General features: G+C 46.0%; 1 protein-coding gene across 1 annotated transcript in view; it reads right to left on the reverse strand.

Moving 5' to 3' along the window:
* Positions 1–16,967, reverse strand: part of Mical (Molecule interacting with CasL) — a 43,817-nt gene extending 26,850 nt beyond the window's left edge. The window contains exon 1 of the mRNA XM_078193192.1: positions 16,608–16,967. The gene's annotated coding sequence lies outside the window, so the exon portion shown is untranslated. The remainder of the gene's footprint in view (positions 1–16,607) is intronic.
* Between the last annotated feature and the right edge of the window lie 248 nt (positions 16,968–17,215).

Here is a 17,215-nt window from a genome sequence, read left to right on the forward strand (position 1 = left end):
GCATCGCAAGAAAAAAAGCAGTCCAATCGCACGCAGCTTTCTCTAGAAGGGTAAATAAATCCCCATGGGTTGAACAGCGCGGGGCGGTCTTGTTAAAAAATTCAGAGGAACACTCGAGGACGTCCTCTTGACAAATCTCATTATCCGCGGCGTGAAATTAACGAACTCGATGGTCGGTCGACTGCCGGCTCCGGGCGACGAATGAACGAGAATACCCTCGCGGTAGAAAGTGAGCACGAAAGAAATCGTCAGCGTCGCAATTAGCGGGGCTTCTTAAATTTCCCCGACAATTAGCGCATTCGTCAACGACGACGCCAGACGATCTTCGGGCCGAGTACGCATAGAACGAAGGAGTACTTTCGTTCGGTGAACGTCTCGTTCGATGAGTATAACGTTAATCGTGCTTAAAAACTTCAAAACAAACTGGCCCACGATAATTGGCTCCGCTATTCGTTAGTTACCCCATGTCTCGGCTAGTCGACTCGAGCGGAGAGGAACCTTTGCGCGCACGCACGCGGAAGAAAGAAAGTGCAGCTGCGAGGAAACACCGTTACACTTTTTCCGGAACACTTCTGGCAGCAAATCGGAATTGCATTAGTTGCGATGGTTGTACGTTGCCTCGCGGCAATTAGCGTGCAATTAGAGAACACGGGTGTTCGGGTAGCGCGAATCGTTTATCGGGGATCGTCGTCTAAGCGAATCCCAGCGCGCCAACGATTCGGTTCGATAAGAAAGTACAATTAATGGGAACAGAAGTCACGGACGGCCGAAATACTATTGTGTGGAAAACGAACCGGGTTGCAAAACGCGTTTGGAAACGAGTACGATAGGTCTCCGCAATTATCGGAACGAGTATCGATCGTTGGAAATAGATTCCGTAGTGTTTGTAACCGAATCGCTGCTCGCAGCTCGCTGCTCGCTGCCCACGCGCATCCGTACGCAATAGCTATCCGATGTCTTGTAAAACGATTCTATGCGTAATCTGTTCCACATATCCGCCGGTACCACGGCGTAATTCTAGAAACTGGACTTCGCTCGTTCCTTCGACGAAACATCCAACAATTCCCGAAGAGAACGTGTAGCGATACCGATTCGGTAGTCTCCGGCTGCCGCGAAGACGGCATTCTATTTGCCGTCGAGGAATCCTCGCACGAATTCGAAGAGCTTGGACGTTGCACAACGGGAAAAAGCGCGTTTCGACGAGCGAGCCTATAGGTCACCGCTTGAGCGTTAAAAAAAGAAACCCAAGAAAGTCTTTGCGTAAATTAAAGACGAACTGGGGCAATCGCGGCAGCCGCCGCCTGTCCGACCTCGCACCATCCTCCGGAATCGTTCGTTCGATATCGGAGGAGACCGCTGGCTAGGGGCGAACGTCACGCCGCTCTCTAGGAAATCCTCTTTCCCGAAAAAAGTTGCTCGATCGTTATCCGACGATAGTGAATCAAAACGATTTAAACTCTTCCTTCGTTTGACTCTCATCTTCTTTTGAAAACCACCCTAAAAATTCCACCAGACAAATTCAGCGAACAAAAGTCGTACTAAAAGCGTATGATTGATTTCACTTGTCATCGGTGAGATCGACGCGGTAGATCGATTCTGCGAATCAAAACTCGCCGTCCCGCGTCTCGTTGTTCTTATCCACCTGTTCGTTTCGGACAGTGGTTGTTGCTCGAACGGTTACGGATGTTTCCTCGAGGAAAGTCTTCGACCAAGTGGTACGCGAGCTCCGATAAAAAGAATCGGAGACGGCGGGACTTCCTTATCGGGTGGTATACGCTGTTGGCACAAGACGAACCGGCGAAGGGCTAATTCAAAGCTGACGATAAAGCCGAGCTCGGCGCGGTGCGCTGGACAAAGACAGATAACCGCTTAGCACCGATAACGCTTATCGGACTGCTGTTTTCTATCTCATTTTCTAACGAGCGACAGGTTCACTGCCAGTGGATACCCGACTCGATGATTCACGTCGACGTTTCTTTTATAATCCTTCCTGATCGTATACCATTTCTGCGAGTGCGAGCCTTTGTACTTATTTGGTCACGAGATTGTAATCGGCTGTTGGCGTCGATGACAACGATAAGGAAACGCGGAAACTAATATTCACGGAGATCTGCAACTCGCGCTAGCAAAACGGTAGTGGCACAATCGTATCTGCACAGGGTGGTTAAAAGAGGATTGTTCAATATTTATACGGTATATAGGACACGCTGTACTTTTTTTCGGAACATCCTATACACGGCTCGTAAAAGTTGAATTCCTCGATCGTAGAAGTTGCGACTAGCGTGCCATGAGACATAGAAGAAGATATCGATGGGTCAGAAGTCGTAAAAAGTCGTTGCAAACGACTCGTCCGTTTAATTATGTAATGCGAGAAACGTCGGTATCGGTTGCATCAACGGTTAAAATTAGATTTATAATCAAGCATTGTCAACGTTTTATCCATGTCGGTAATGTACTTTTACTTCGATCCTCGTTCGTGTAAATCATGTCTTGCGTCAACAAAAGGTCGCCGATTTTCAACAATTTAATAAATTATTTGTAATGGTTTACGCGCGTCTATTTAAACTCGAGAAGACAGTTTGACGTTTGCATTGTAACAAACTGTGCGCTAAACGTATTGTTAAACCTGAACGAAGAGATGCCAAGTTCACGATCGACATTGGCATCTCTCATAGCTACACCCATAGAGCACGAAGATAGTCCGGTGCGTGTGTACCCGACAATTCTCTGACCCTTCAACGACAACGACGACGAAGAAGAAGGGTCGCCGATTAATTAATTAATTAATTAATTAATTAATATCGGTGCTTTCACAAAGAAAATAAATGGTCGTACAATCAAGTTCAAGGTATTGCACTCGAGCGTTTAGACCGTACTCTTCCTTCCACGTTGGTGCGTACACGGTGCACAATACACTTTGCATAAGTAACAAGTTTCAATTAACCATTGAACCCGGGAGGGGGACGTCGTTCGTTATCCCCCTCTATCATAGCCGCGATCATAATCCCCGGTGGAGCACAGTTTAGCCGCACGGTTTAACATATAAAGGACACCATGCCGAGAGACGATCTCACGGTTTTATGCGAACGACCGAAGGCTGTCTCGCCCGGGACCCGGGACACGTTCGAGAAGTTGCGATCGACGCGACGTGATGCGACGCGATGGTAATTGCGGATAATTGCCACGGTGGAAATTTCACGCGATCGTCCGAATAGGATACACGGGCCGACGATGCTATCGTAATTGGGACGCCTCGCAACAATGCAAAACATCGCGTTAAATTACGGGCGAGGAGCTCGAGGACGCGGGAAACCGAGTCGTTTAGCATACAATGATGCCGAGCGAAGGAAAAATGATTCGCTGATGACGGGCATCGGAATAATTAGACGAAATCTCGTTTTCGTTCGACCGCGTGACGTATTCGGCTACCAACTGTGTATTCTTGTACGTGTTTCCACTCAACCCTTCTCCTGTAAACTACGATTTTCTTTTTGTTATTATCATTACCATCACTTCTATTATTGACTAGTATATTACTATTATTATTACCATCATCATCTCGTTGAGATATCGTCGAAAACGATAGCACGTTGTGGGCGCGTTAATAAATTCGGCAAAAGCGTCGTTCACCCTACGCGAAAGCAACGGCGACTTCCGAGCGCAAAGATATCCCCAGGTTCTAAGGCCGTACGCGTGTACAACGCGATCTCTGCTGCTGACGTCAATCCTTTCCCAGGACAAAGCTCCTGCCGCCATGCCACGCCACGCCACGCCACGCCACGCCACACCATACCACGCCGTACCGAGGGGTGTGATCATACATATATACCGGAACACAGTCGGGGGCTGTTCGACGGCGCCGAGCGTCGAGACGCTTCTCAAACTCTCCCAACAAAACGTTCGTCCGTCCGTCCGTCGGCCCCCATAATACTACCAACTTCTCCCTATCCTCCGACATTCTATTGCTTTTCCTCTCGTTTCGATCCATTTTTTCTCTCCGCTCAACGCCTTGCCTAGCCACCGTTTCTTCGCGATCGCGTTCCTTCTCCGAGATTACATTGTCAAGAACGTCTCGTCGTGATCGCTTCCGGACGCGGGACACTGTGTCCTCCGGAGAGTGTCTTCCAGCACAGACAAAGAACCGTAACCATAGAAATATTTTAAACGAAAAATCTAGTAACGCACTGTGGGCCATTGATTCGTTTTTTAGTGGCAATAATTATGTCAGCGTTACTTCGAAACTCGACACTTTGATGATCGTTATCAAGCACGCACGACTATAGGAAAAATAATCAAATTCGATTCGATGCTATTTTTATCATGTTTTGTATTCGATCTACATTAATCTAATGATGACAACTGTAGGCGGTAGTTCGGGGGTCGCCGCTCGATTGCAAACGATTCGAAACATTCATATTTAGTCTATTAAACTCGAAGTCTTGGTCGAAAATTGATTTCGGTGTTATAACGCAAATGGTTAAGATTCGGAAGTTGACTTTTGGTCATGAGAAGCAGTTCCCTGGACCGCTGCTATGCGTCGGGTCATAGAAGCTCGCGAGATCGTTGGGGCGTCGGAAAATTCCGCGTTGGAGAATCCGAAAACATTTGATCGGAGGAGATTCATTGAAGGAGGGGTGGCGCGCTTTTTATCCTAGCAACACGCGAGGGAGCGAACCGAGCGAGCGCGAGCGTCGAGACGCTTTTCAGACTGTCGCAATAAAACGTCCGCCAACCCCTGTGTCCAACACAAACAAACCAGAACGTTCCCCAAGAATATCGCTGTATTTGCATGAGAACGCCATTTACCGAGCAAAATCTCTTACGACGAACGTCGTCATCCTGAAAATGCGCCTTTACCCAATAATTATTACCCCTTCTTGTTTTTTTTTCTAGACAACTAATTACTGTAATATACGTCCAATGAAACTGCACCCGATATTGTCTCTTGTTGATGCATGCGTCGTCGGTATAGCGACAGATTCGTGCAAGTTGCGAGCGGGACAAACATTTACCTCGTCTTATTCTTTTAAGTTGGATCAAAGTGTGACCAATCTAATGACTAGCGCGCGAGTCATCCTGGTAAGAAAACCTAAAGCGTCTTTCAGAGTGACGTCATTTTGAACTCTCACACACTGTTAATTGCCATTGGCTTGTAATTGTTAAACACTCATGTTTTATCTTTGTCCCTAACTCATACATACACATATTATACGTTTCATAGTATATATATATATATATAAGGTCAATGTTTAGTATACAAGTTTTTAGCCAAATTAAAGATATTACGAGGTCGATGGCTACCCCGAAGAATCTTTCTAGAGCTAAAACTCCTTGTCCTGCCAACAATATTACAATATTCGCTGGTCAGCCTCTACTGGATCGATATAAATGATGTAAGACATCGCTATAAAATCGCTCTAAAAGATTAACGTCCGTAGACTCGAAGGTCAAGATCAGGGAACGAGCTCGCCAACGGTAGACGCGTTTTCCCCAACAAAAAGCGAATTTTCCTGGGAGTTTCCGCGAGCCGGTTGCTTTTTCAAGAGACTTTCTCTTCCCTTGTTCAGACCTCCTCTCGGTTCCTCTGTCCTCGTTAGAGTTAGGTAGGAGAACGGCGCGTGAACAAGGTCTCTTCGGCGTTCGTTGCACCGGCTGTTCACGATTTGTTGCTCCGTTAATTAGATTGTCCGCAACCGTCGCGTCGCGTCGCGTCGCGTCGTCTCGACGAGACGTAACGGAATAGCAACGCCCCGTGATCTCTCGTTGAACAGTTTTCGTCGCGCAAAGGCGCTGTAATTCGCGGAGTCCGCTTATCGATTGGAGGCGTTAACCGAACTAATGAACCGTCGCTAAAAGGCAACGAACAAACTCGACTCCGGGCGATACACCGACGACACCGTTCGGCAGATATAACCCCACGAGGCAGGGGAAAATATTGCTGAGCGGTGGCTCATTCTTTTCGACCGGATTTATCGAGAATCTGTAAATTAGCCTCGCAAACAACCACGAGTTATCTAAATAAGCGCGGGAGGTTTGTCGGGGCGGCGTGTACACAATGTCGCCAGGACAATATTTGCTTAACTCTTGGTGTGCAGAAAAAGCTCGATCGGTGTTCCGATTGCGGGAGAATTTTCCAAAACAGATCGAAAAAATACTTTGGACGCTTTGTTGGCCGACGCACGCGGCAGCCTTGAATTTTTCGAAATCGAGCGGCCGGACCGGAGACGACGAGGACGGTGTGTCTCGCCGATCGAACGGGAACCACGACATTCCGAGTCGTCAGAAATACGAGACCTTTCGGACGGCGAAAATAGAACCCGAAACACGTTCGTCTTCTTTCCGTCTTTTCCGGACTCTATGCGGGGTTGATGTTGCTTCTCTAAACGTATCGCAGAGCGCAGTCGGCCCGCCACTCGAGGCAATTAAATGCGGAACATGATTCACGGGATACGGGGCGGGACACGGGAGGATGATCCACGGGATCGTGATGCAACGATTCTTCCTGCGCGCGGACACTCGAGCCGCGACGCAGCGTCGCGTCGCGTCACGTCGCGTCACGTCGCGTCGATCTCTTTGCGGAAAACAGTTGAGATATTTGCGACACTCGTGTCAACAGCCTGTCGCAAACGTCAATGGGACGACCGATGCATTTCCGTCTTGACGAAAACAACCGCGTACTCTACTTTCTGGGGGAAATTGCGTCGCGGACACGCAAACACGCGTTTTACATTCGGTCGTCCCCGCGGTATATACATTGTACACTCTCTCATAAACGCAGTGACAGAAAGAACCAGCTGTTACTCGCGTTTAGCAACTTTTTCATCCGAGCCGGTAATGAAAATTTTCAAAACGCTTTCCGTAAATCTTAGTCGCTTGTATGCTGCTAAAAATTTCATCGAAATAAGTAAATTCGAGTAAAAGGTCGTTCCGTTGCATTTCCACTTCGAATCGAGCACGAGTTGCTCGCGAAACCGTTTCAATCCAGCACCGAGAGCGAAGGAGATACTTCGGGCGTTAATCTTGGGTGACTCACCCCGTGTGTTTTTCACGATTGGGCGCACGAGCAGCAGCTAAAAATGCGGATCAGTCTATCGGTCGTCATTTGTCGGGGCAGTTCGCGATGGCTCGAGATACCATCTCTCTCTGTCTCTCTCTCTCTCTCTCTCTCTCTCTCTCTCGTTCGATAAAACTTGTTCAAGAAAATGCAGAAAGAAAAAGAAAACTGTCGGAGGAAACAGCCGATGCTCGAGAGCGGAAGAGTAAATGAAATCCCACGGTTAATCTTGTAACCGCTTTTCAAGAAACTCGATATTTCCACACAAGTTGCTCGCGCGGGATTACTAATCTCGCGGAGGAGCATTACTATTATTGCAGTCTCAGTCTATATTTGCGTTGCAGCATCGCAAATCGCGCTTCGGGTTTATTCCTACCTTCCTGAGATCGTGTTACGTAATACGCGCGATTATAGCCTAGAGTCTCTGCTATCCGGACGACGGAGAAAGGATATATCGATCGTTCAGGCGCTGCGGAATAAAAATCGGTAGCGCTTGACGCGCATGGAAAACTGCATCGCGAACATTGATCCATTTGCCGACGCGTTTTCATCGACAACCGGTTAAGAGTTCCGCTCTCGCTGCAACCGCGCCGCACAGTGCTCTAGGAATTCGCTTTCCGTGGCTTGAATTATTCTATCGTTGTTTCAAGGTCTAAGGTAATGGCATAGTAGGTCGTTGAATTCGTCTCGGCACCACCTAGAACATTATCGAGTTCAAAACACGCATCAACGTGCTCTGCCGCAAAGTGCGACGAACGCAGACGAACAAACAACGGATTAACGACAAGAACAAGAACGCGGGGCGCGCGCGATAATATACAATTCATTGCCATTCGTTCTTTGAAAGCCGACGATCGTCCGCCTGGCGACTGGACGAATCGGCGATCGAGCGAATTCCCGGAATCAAGAGTTTTTTTTCAATGCCAAACCAATCATTCTCGAGGATTATTAACTGGATGGAGACACCGTCAGGTGAACGAGCAAGACAAAAAGATCCCGTGACTCAAGGTAAAGATAATGCGCGCGCGACTCGTGCAAGTCCATTAGTCATTGCGCGTCCAGTCGCAGACTCTTAGCGCCGAGACAAAGACAAGAGAGTTTCCTGAAAAGTAGGACGAAATGTTTGATTTGGTGAGAGATCATCGAGAGAGAGAGCGCATCTAGCGCGTGTGCCCCGAAGTTACATTTTTGTCGCGCTATGTGGGAGGCGTACACCAAGAATAGAGATTAGAACACGATATTTCGGTGCATCCACCGAATACGACGCCACGATAATTTGTAGCATTCGCGTTCTTGCTCGGTGATCAACGGTTTCTCATGTTTTCTGGTCTATTTAACTTCGCGCGCTGTTATTTCGGAGCCTCTATACGGCCCCGAGGCGGCTGGCTGGCGATTCCGTTTCCAACGATTTCACCTGTAACAATTTCATCCGTCAAAATTCCCCCTGCAACGTCTCCCCGTTCATGAAAATTCCATTCGCGCCGACACGCGGTGCGATTTTCGAAAACTCGTTGAAACGATCGAGTCGGCGCAGCGGGAGGATGTATCGCTCGGACGGCATCGCGGGTCGGTTCCTTATCGAACGACCGTCCCATTTTTGTATTGTCATTGAAACGTGACCGGCAGACCCGATCGTAGACAATCGATATTTTCGGTCTGCGCTGTCGACTCGTACCGTGCCCTGCTGCGGTATAATGATCGCGCACAATGGCGGGATGACGAATTTCCTATGCGTCGCGTGCACCGATTGATTCTATGCACGTGGTCAGGATTCGAAGCTGCATTCGTTGCTTCCGTTGTCGGCCGACGAAACCTTCGCCGGTTTCGACGCGTTCGCATGATATTGAGATGAAATTCAACGTTTCGGCACGATATTTGAACGCGTCAACCGATAACGCTTCGAAGCTTCGAAATCCAAAATATTATTAGCCGTTTTGGATAATCGCGTGGGCGGACGCAACGTTCTAGAAGCGCAATTCAGATATCCACGGTGAGAAGAATTATTTAAAGATCTTATGTAGAGCATGAACTACCTGGTTCTAATTAACGTTTTACGTATGTACAATTGGCGTGTTTTCATTATTTAATTACTTCTTAAGAATATTTAATTCCACGATACATATCACAATATAATGTTTGAGAAGGTCTCTAGAAAACTGTTAAACAATTAATCTACCAGGTTATGCTAATTATGCCACGTGTTGTGTCGGATTCAGCGTTTAATCATTTTTCAGACATTTTTCGTTTTCTAAAGAGCAAATGAAATTGCGAGGAAAATATTTCCATCGCAGCTTCGCGACCAATCACGACTACGAGACCGTGGCGTCTCTTTTTTCTCATGGGAGCGTGGGCGATATGCGTGCATGGCATTTCTTGTCATCGTTGAAACTATTATCGTAGCGATCGTATGTACACCGTCATAGTGCCGACCTCGTAACCAGCCGACGCAGTGGTAGCAGCTCGAGTATACATACTTTATTCGCGCATTCGGCCAAACTATCAACGTGGAAAAAAATAATTAGGGTCACGCTAGCGTAACTCCGTGGTACGCGAAGCCTTCCCGCGATTTGACGCGATGCGATAAATTTATGCGAACCTCATCTACGATGCGATGCGATGCGATGCGTTCCATACTGCGTGGATTAGACGCACAACAATTTTGCAAACGCATCGAGCAGCCTTATCAGGATAAGCAGTATTTTATTAGCGATAAGTTTAATCTAGGACAAGAGGCGGGCGTGCGGAAAGTAGCAATAGAAACGAAAACGGAACCTTGTATATTTCATACACGATCAACTAAATACGAATGTGAAAATGGACATATTTAAGGGTTAATAGAATAAAAGCAATAAAGTTGATTCCCCATAATCGATTATAACCCCGTAATATGGAGAAAGAAAATAATTAAGTCAATCGAGGACGAAGGGTGATATTCGATAGACGGTTCCCTCCCTAAAATTACAGTCGCGTAAAAACCACGGGAATGGCAAAGAAAATTCAAGGTTTCACTTTCACCTTCGTGCGAATTAAACAGTTTGGCGTGATACAACGTAGTATCGTAATTAATTTTCGAAACCAATCTCGCCGGGAGTCGGTCGTTCCCTCTTCGATACTTTCCTCTTTCGATTTCACACCGACGCGGTGCGGCGCAGCGGATCTTCGACGGACTTTCGTTTTCACCCGTTTTACGACTTTCTATTGTCCGCGTATAATTATTTCGGATTTTGACTCGCAAATGTATCGCTACCGATCGAACAATTTTTTTCCTCGGGTGTAGAAAGCGTGAAAAACTCTGAAAGAGGGAATTCAATCTACGAACGGGAACGACGATCGTCCTGGACAAATTCAACGCAACAATTGGCGGTTTCGATTGTCGTCGCCAGGACGTTCTAGTTTCTTCGCGAGAATACTGCCGCGGCTTGCTTTCTCGTAATTTTCGACTCGACCGAGCTCCTAATTCCGTTCTTCTCCGCCCCCTCCGCCTTTGTCCGAGACCTGCATTGTCATTTATTCGATAGTTTTGCCCGCTCGAATTCGACCAGAAACGGAAATCACCGTTCAGGTAAGAAAGTGTCTTCGCGGAGACACTTTGTCCTTTGAAATGGAAGAAGATTCATCTCTGTACGATTTTTTTCTATCAAAGTTAAAGCGGTTCAAACATTGGCACTGTTCGGATCGATATGTTTCGATCGCCCAATTTTACTCACAAGTACAAGTATTATTTATAATAATTTCCTAATGAAATTGCTTTATACATAAGCTATTTAATAAGAGGAAAGACTCCCTTTTTCTAGTAATAGTTCATGTTAAGTTCAAATATCGTGCACGTCATTTAGTTAAGTTGCGCAAGAAGACTCGATGCAACGAGTAGAGAATTTTGTCCGAGAAGCGGGCACATTTTTTAGCACACCTGGTGCGTATCGGGTTTCGCTCGTCGAATCCGTCCTACGATAACATATCTCTATAACCACCGATCCGTTTGCAGCGTAACGTTTCTTTCTCCCACGAAATGCACTTGCACCGATACACAAGTATGCGCGTACGTACGTGTGCGTAGGAGATAGAGAGTAGGTTAGAGTAGACGCGGGAAGCCGAGGAGAACGAATTTCATCGAGTATCTGCGCGCGTCTTGCCCGTGATTCTCGCGAATCGATAAACTCATAAATTTCGGTGCCAAGGCACGGTAGGGCGGAGATCGTGAACGCTGAAAATTTCCCCGAGTTACGGTCTAAGAATAGCGGAAACGGCTCCAACGTAGAATACCGATCCGCGAAATCGCTCCTGGATAGATCCCACGATAACAGGGAACAGGGAACAGGGAACAAGGGGTTCCGATAACAGATCCGGCAGCCTAACCACGAGATCGTTTCAGACATCGGAACTCTGCGAGCCGGAGACGATTGGGCAAAGTTGCCCGATCCGAGGACCTCTCCTAATATGAGATCCTAGCTTGTTTTCCTCGTACGTGTCCCGCAGGGATGAGGTGCCGCATCGGGGCACCTTTCTTGCGCATTATCCCGCATCTTCCGTTTTTTCGTCCGCTTGTTAGCGTCCAGATCGGTCTCGGCGTCTCAGCGCCTCAGCGTCGACGAAATCGCAAATCTCTGACTTTTGAAATACGAAAAATGAAAGAAAAACGCGTCCTACATGTCGCAAGGGATATATTCGAGGGATTTTAGGTCACCCTGATTTCTTCAAGTGGGACACGATATTTTCCATGTTCTATTCATAGCGATCTCTTTCATAATTATCATAGACCTTAGCTTACGCAATTATGAATTCGATGACCCACAATTCCGTGGCCTTCGAGATGCGCGCTTCGGCGATAATGCCCGCATTAAGACATTAAGAATCCATCATCGATCAATGATCAAAGATCGGTATCTGGGAAATCGTAAGGCTTTTAGAAAAAAGAATAATCACTTTTAAACGTCGAATTCATCCTACCGATAGGCGAAGTAGGCTGATAACTTGTTTTTAACATTCTTTGTAGCTTCCAGAGCGAACAGGTTATTTCGGATGATCGTCGAGGTGCCGTCCAAGGTCATCCCACGAGTTTACTGGTTCAAAAGCTACCAGCGACCAGCCGGGGTTACCATTTTCGCGGAATATAATAGCAAGATGAAATGAAATTCAAACCCACAAAGGCTTCTGCTGCGTTTGGTAGAATCAAGGAAAGAGGATCCCGAATCTCTCCATTCTTCTTCAGAGGAAACGGAAACGTTCGTTGTAAGCACGGATCGTAGTCGAAAGATTCCGCGTCAGGTAGAAAAATATCGATCCTCGGAAGTCCTACATTTTCCTAAACTCCATTCAATTCCGGGTTTTCTAAGTATTCTATTATACGAACGACAGCAAGAGCTTTCCTTTAATTTATTCAACCGTGATTCGAAAAGCGCCATTGGACAGTTAAGGTAGGGTGGACCCGATTACCGTGGGATAACCAATGGCTGTACTTTTAGTTTGCTTTCGAGTATAAATGTAGCTTTATATTTATGGAGTAAGACGTGTTAAATTTCTCCGGTTTCTTTTATTTTGTTCGTCTCTCGATAAATAATTTCGTTTATTTTTCAATAAAAAAGAATCGAATGTATTTCATTCGATGAATATAAAGTCGATTATACCCGAAAAAGAAGCCGAGGCACGACAACTGGTCACTCCACGATAACCGGCTCCGCTACCCCACCGGTCGCTAACCATTTCGAACGAGTCCGATCGCTTGATTCGCGATAATCGCTTTCTTTTCATCGACCATCGGGGCCAATATTTCTCGCCTACGTTGAGAAAAGCTATTTAGAACTAGTCAGCTCGATACCAATGAATCATCGATCGAAGGACAATTCGATATGCAGACCGCGTCACCGATAGTTTAATAAAACTTTACCACGTATCGGTTCCAACAACTTCTGTGTTACTCGCGGGTGGAAACGATCGTTAAAGGATCGAGCTTGTTACCGTCGTCGTCGTCGTTGTCGTCGTCGTCGTCGCAAACACACGACAGTTAACACTCTGAAAATCAGCAAGCCACGAAGTGCTGCTGCGTACAACTATATGCGTATATTAAATGATTTCAATTCAACGATAATATTCATTGGAGTTCACGGATGTATAGTTTTTAGAGAGAACACAAAGGCGACTCTACCCCCTTGAGTTTCGCCCACGAAACCCAGCGACGTCCACGTAAATATCCACGAACTACTTATTAAACCTCTCGCACAAAGAAAATGCTAACCATCAGCTGCGAACCATCGTCCGCAATTCCCACAGTCGAGTTGACATTCCCATTTACGCGTCCCAGATAGCGCATCTCGCAGCTTTTCGAGCCGCGGACCGTTTTACATATTTTCCAACGCCACGGAACTGCGACGCGGTTTCCTTTAGCTTCCAGTATTTCGGGACAAATACGGCGCACGCTGGTACCGATCGCAGCTCTAGCGGCCCCAAACTAACTGCGTTACATCCATGACGCAATAAACGCCTGTTTCAACTTATAATATCATAAACGTACAGAAACGAAATAACAATTGATAGTTGTAAACCTTTGCACCACGATTTCTTTCACAGTTACGTTGATTAGCACCGTCTTTGTCGCCGCTACCTAAAAACTATTGCAATACATTTCAGTAAACTAAATTGTGATGGAATATTTAGAATGTAAAAGAGTTTCAACACCATCCACTATGATTTGAACTTTCTCGTTTCAGTTTCGTTGATCAAATGATTTATTGATCAATTTTTGTTTGATTTATCATTAAATATATCAAATCTGAAGACACCGACTTTGATGACATTTCTGTGAGAGGTAGTTTCTGGAAAAATATTTGTAAAGTACCGTCGCGATTGGTACCACCAAATGGCGTGCGCTTTCCCGGACTTTGTGGAAAAATCTCGGTCGCCGCATTTTCGATCGCGACGACGACGACGAGAGCGGTGGCCGCGCTGGCTGCCCGTGCAAATCAATTTTTATCGGAGTGTAACGTAGGTAGCCTAAGCAAGGCAGCGTTGTCTTGTACAGCCTGTGTGGGATGCGCCCTGTACGGCGCGGCGTACCAGCTCCGCGTCTTTATCCGCGTCTATCCAGCGAATAAAAGGCCCCGTTCTTTGTCCTTTTTCGCGTGGTCGACAAAATTCAAGCCTAGCAGCGTCCACGCGCCCGTTTTACCACGCCTCCTGCCTGTCTCCTCTTTAGGGAACAGCCGGAGATGGATACATCTCTTCGAACCCTCCGTTCCCATTCATTTGCGAGCAATCGCACCGATCGAATCCTTCTCGCTTTTCAGATTTACTTCAGAAACTTATTTCGGAGACTCGCGAAATCTCCGTATAAATATTTAAAAATACTGATGCATTCCTCATAACTTGTTAAGATTGTCAAAGTAAGAAACAAGCTTCTAACCGATTACACTGTCCGATTGTACTGTCCCTTGCAATCGGTGCAGACAATTTATATTTTGTACAAGTTTGCAACAAGTCTTGTCCTTCACGCTTTAGTATACACAGTATTCGAACACGACAATACTTTTAAATTTAATGGCTCGTATCTATCTCAATTATTAAAATAACGATTCACTTGCTGTTCGTTACAGACACACAAATAGTTGTTATGTAATTGTATTATACTCATACTTCCATATCTGATATCAACTCTATACGACGAATCACTTGTCTCGAACATTTAGGCATATTTCGAATGATTTGTATTAAATATTTGCAATTAACATTGTTCCATTGTTATTGAATGTTCAGTTGTTTTTAAATGTATTGGAACGATTTGCTGATAAAAGCAGGTATAACGGGTTTAGCTTAGATGGAATAGCCATTACCAAAAAATCTGAGTTACGTTTTAGTTGTTGCAATGGCAATTTGTCTTTGTTCCGCGCTCAAACAATTTACAACGTCGCGTTACCAGATCTTATTTATTTGCTAAATAAATAAGAGGAGTTCTTTCACTCGCAGCGATGTCCTTCGAAGACAGAAGCTACGGTAGAAATAGATGCAGAGTGCGAGTGGTCAGTTAGCGTGAGAATCAATGTGCGAATTACAGCTGATTCGGAAAGTTTCGAGCATTCGGATTTGAAAGTGATAAATGGAAATCTATTTGAATGATTCGCCAAGTTCGAAATAGTTCAACGTGTGTTTAGGGATGCAACGAGAGCGCGCCCATGCGCACCATTAAAATAAATATGGCTTTAGCGGAGTCAGCCTGGGGCAGATTAATAATGCAAGTCGTTCGATCAGCAATTCCATCGACAATCGTTTTTAATCGGAATCGTTAAACAATGGTGTCCGATTGAATTGAATTAGTGTGCGAGGACCGTCTTACATGACCCAGAAGCCTTTTTACAGTCGTCGATAAATGTCGTTATATAAGATCGAAGCGGCTTTAATGATTATTTCTTTGACTTCGACTGCTTTATCGAATTAGTTAACTGAATCATCGTAGGCTGTCATTTTTTCAAACTGGTTAGAAAATGCTTTGCGACATCGAGATGCGTCGACGTAATGGCGATCCGTTTTGATGTTCACTTCAACCGACGTCACTCGAAACTTCGTGATTCAAATATCGGAAATCGCTTCGATGATAACGCTGTATCGAAATCTAAATATCTTAGAATAGGATTCGTAGAAACGAAGCGAAAAAATAGTTGACAATGGTTTACTTACTCGCGAAGCGAATCCAGGTAAATCCTCTCCCGATTTCAGATGCAAAAACCGCGCGAACGTTACGAAATCAACGATTTAAAACTGTCATGATGTACTTCCACACGGCATATATGTATACACAGGAAGAAAGCTGAGAGAACGTGACATGGCCGATTTAACATCAGCTGACAGATAAGCGATTCCGAGATTTCCCGATGAATACCGATATTTCTCGCTTGCTAAAACGCCCACGGTATCACGGCTAATTTCATTGTATAGGAATCGCGCGTAACGGGGTTAATCATATTGTAAAATTCCTTTCCAAGTTTGAAAAATTCACTCGCGGTTCATTCAATCCGCAACGCGAAAGTAAACAAAGGGAGACACCTTCGATCCAATAGAATTGCTATCCCCATTGAAAGGCCACAGCACAGGGCAATTCCATGTTTAAGGTTGTATAGCTCGGTTCGCGATCGCGTTACCACGATTGAAACAATACGATATGGGATCCTAATTACTCCAGTCTTTGTTTCTCCCGTCTCTTCCCTTCTCTTTTGACGCGCAATCGAATTCCAACGGGGAAGCCGGCTGCGGACAGTTCGATTGTCGTTCATAGCAACTTGGAAAACCGTACAACGTGGTGTTCGGAACTGAGCCGGGGATGTGGAGGAAGGGGGCGCGGTCGTAAATCTCAAGTAAAACGAGGGAAAAAAGTACGAATACGTGCGAGCTACTGCAGGAATGCAGAAGGAACGTCAGCAGCGAGGAAGGCGAGAGACAGAGACTCTGAGACTGAAAGTAAGAGAGAGACGAAACGATCGAGAGGAAACCGAGAGACAGGGAGGGAGGGAGAAAGAGCTGTACTGCTGTAGTACGGCCGTTTTGTATCGAAGTATGTTTCAATACGTACGTGTGCCTGCGTGTACCTCTGTGTGCGCGAAGGGCCGCTGCTGCGTGCACCACCAATCAACGTCGAGTCACTGCACTTTGTTGCCTTTTGCCTTTTACAGATCACATCAGCAAGGTTTACAAGCCACGATTACTGATACCGATCGGGTCTGCACCACATTGCGACAATTGATCACTGTTCACATTTCTATCTGACGGACGTCGCGCGACTGCTCGCCACCCACCATTGGCATCTCGGGTTCTTGCTTCCACTGGCCCCCCTCGACTGCACCGGACTGCACGGCAAACGCTATACCCCGCGACGACTAAACGCCGAGTGCGATCGACTCCAACTCCAATTTCCGACTACAGGAGGCACTGGAAAATCCTCTTATGTTAGCTAATCCTGCGCGCTTTCGAATCTGCCATTCACCGTCAGATGGCCCCACTCTTTCCCACCGCTAACGACATCTTATGCCGACTCCATGAAACGCGTTATCCGTGCACAAATCACTCGATGAGATTGATTCGAAATATATATATATATATATATATATATATATATATATATATATATATAATACATGTATATACTTGAACGAAATAAAAAATACATATATCTCGTCTTTG

Source organism: Augochlora pura, chromosome 10 (assembly GCF_028453695.1).
Source record: "Augochlora pura isolate Apur16 chromosome 10, APUR_v2.2.1, whole genome shotgun sequence".
NCBI classification, from domain to species: Eukaryota; Metazoa; Arthropoda; class Insecta; order Hymenoptera; family Halictidae; genus Augochlora; species Augochlora pura.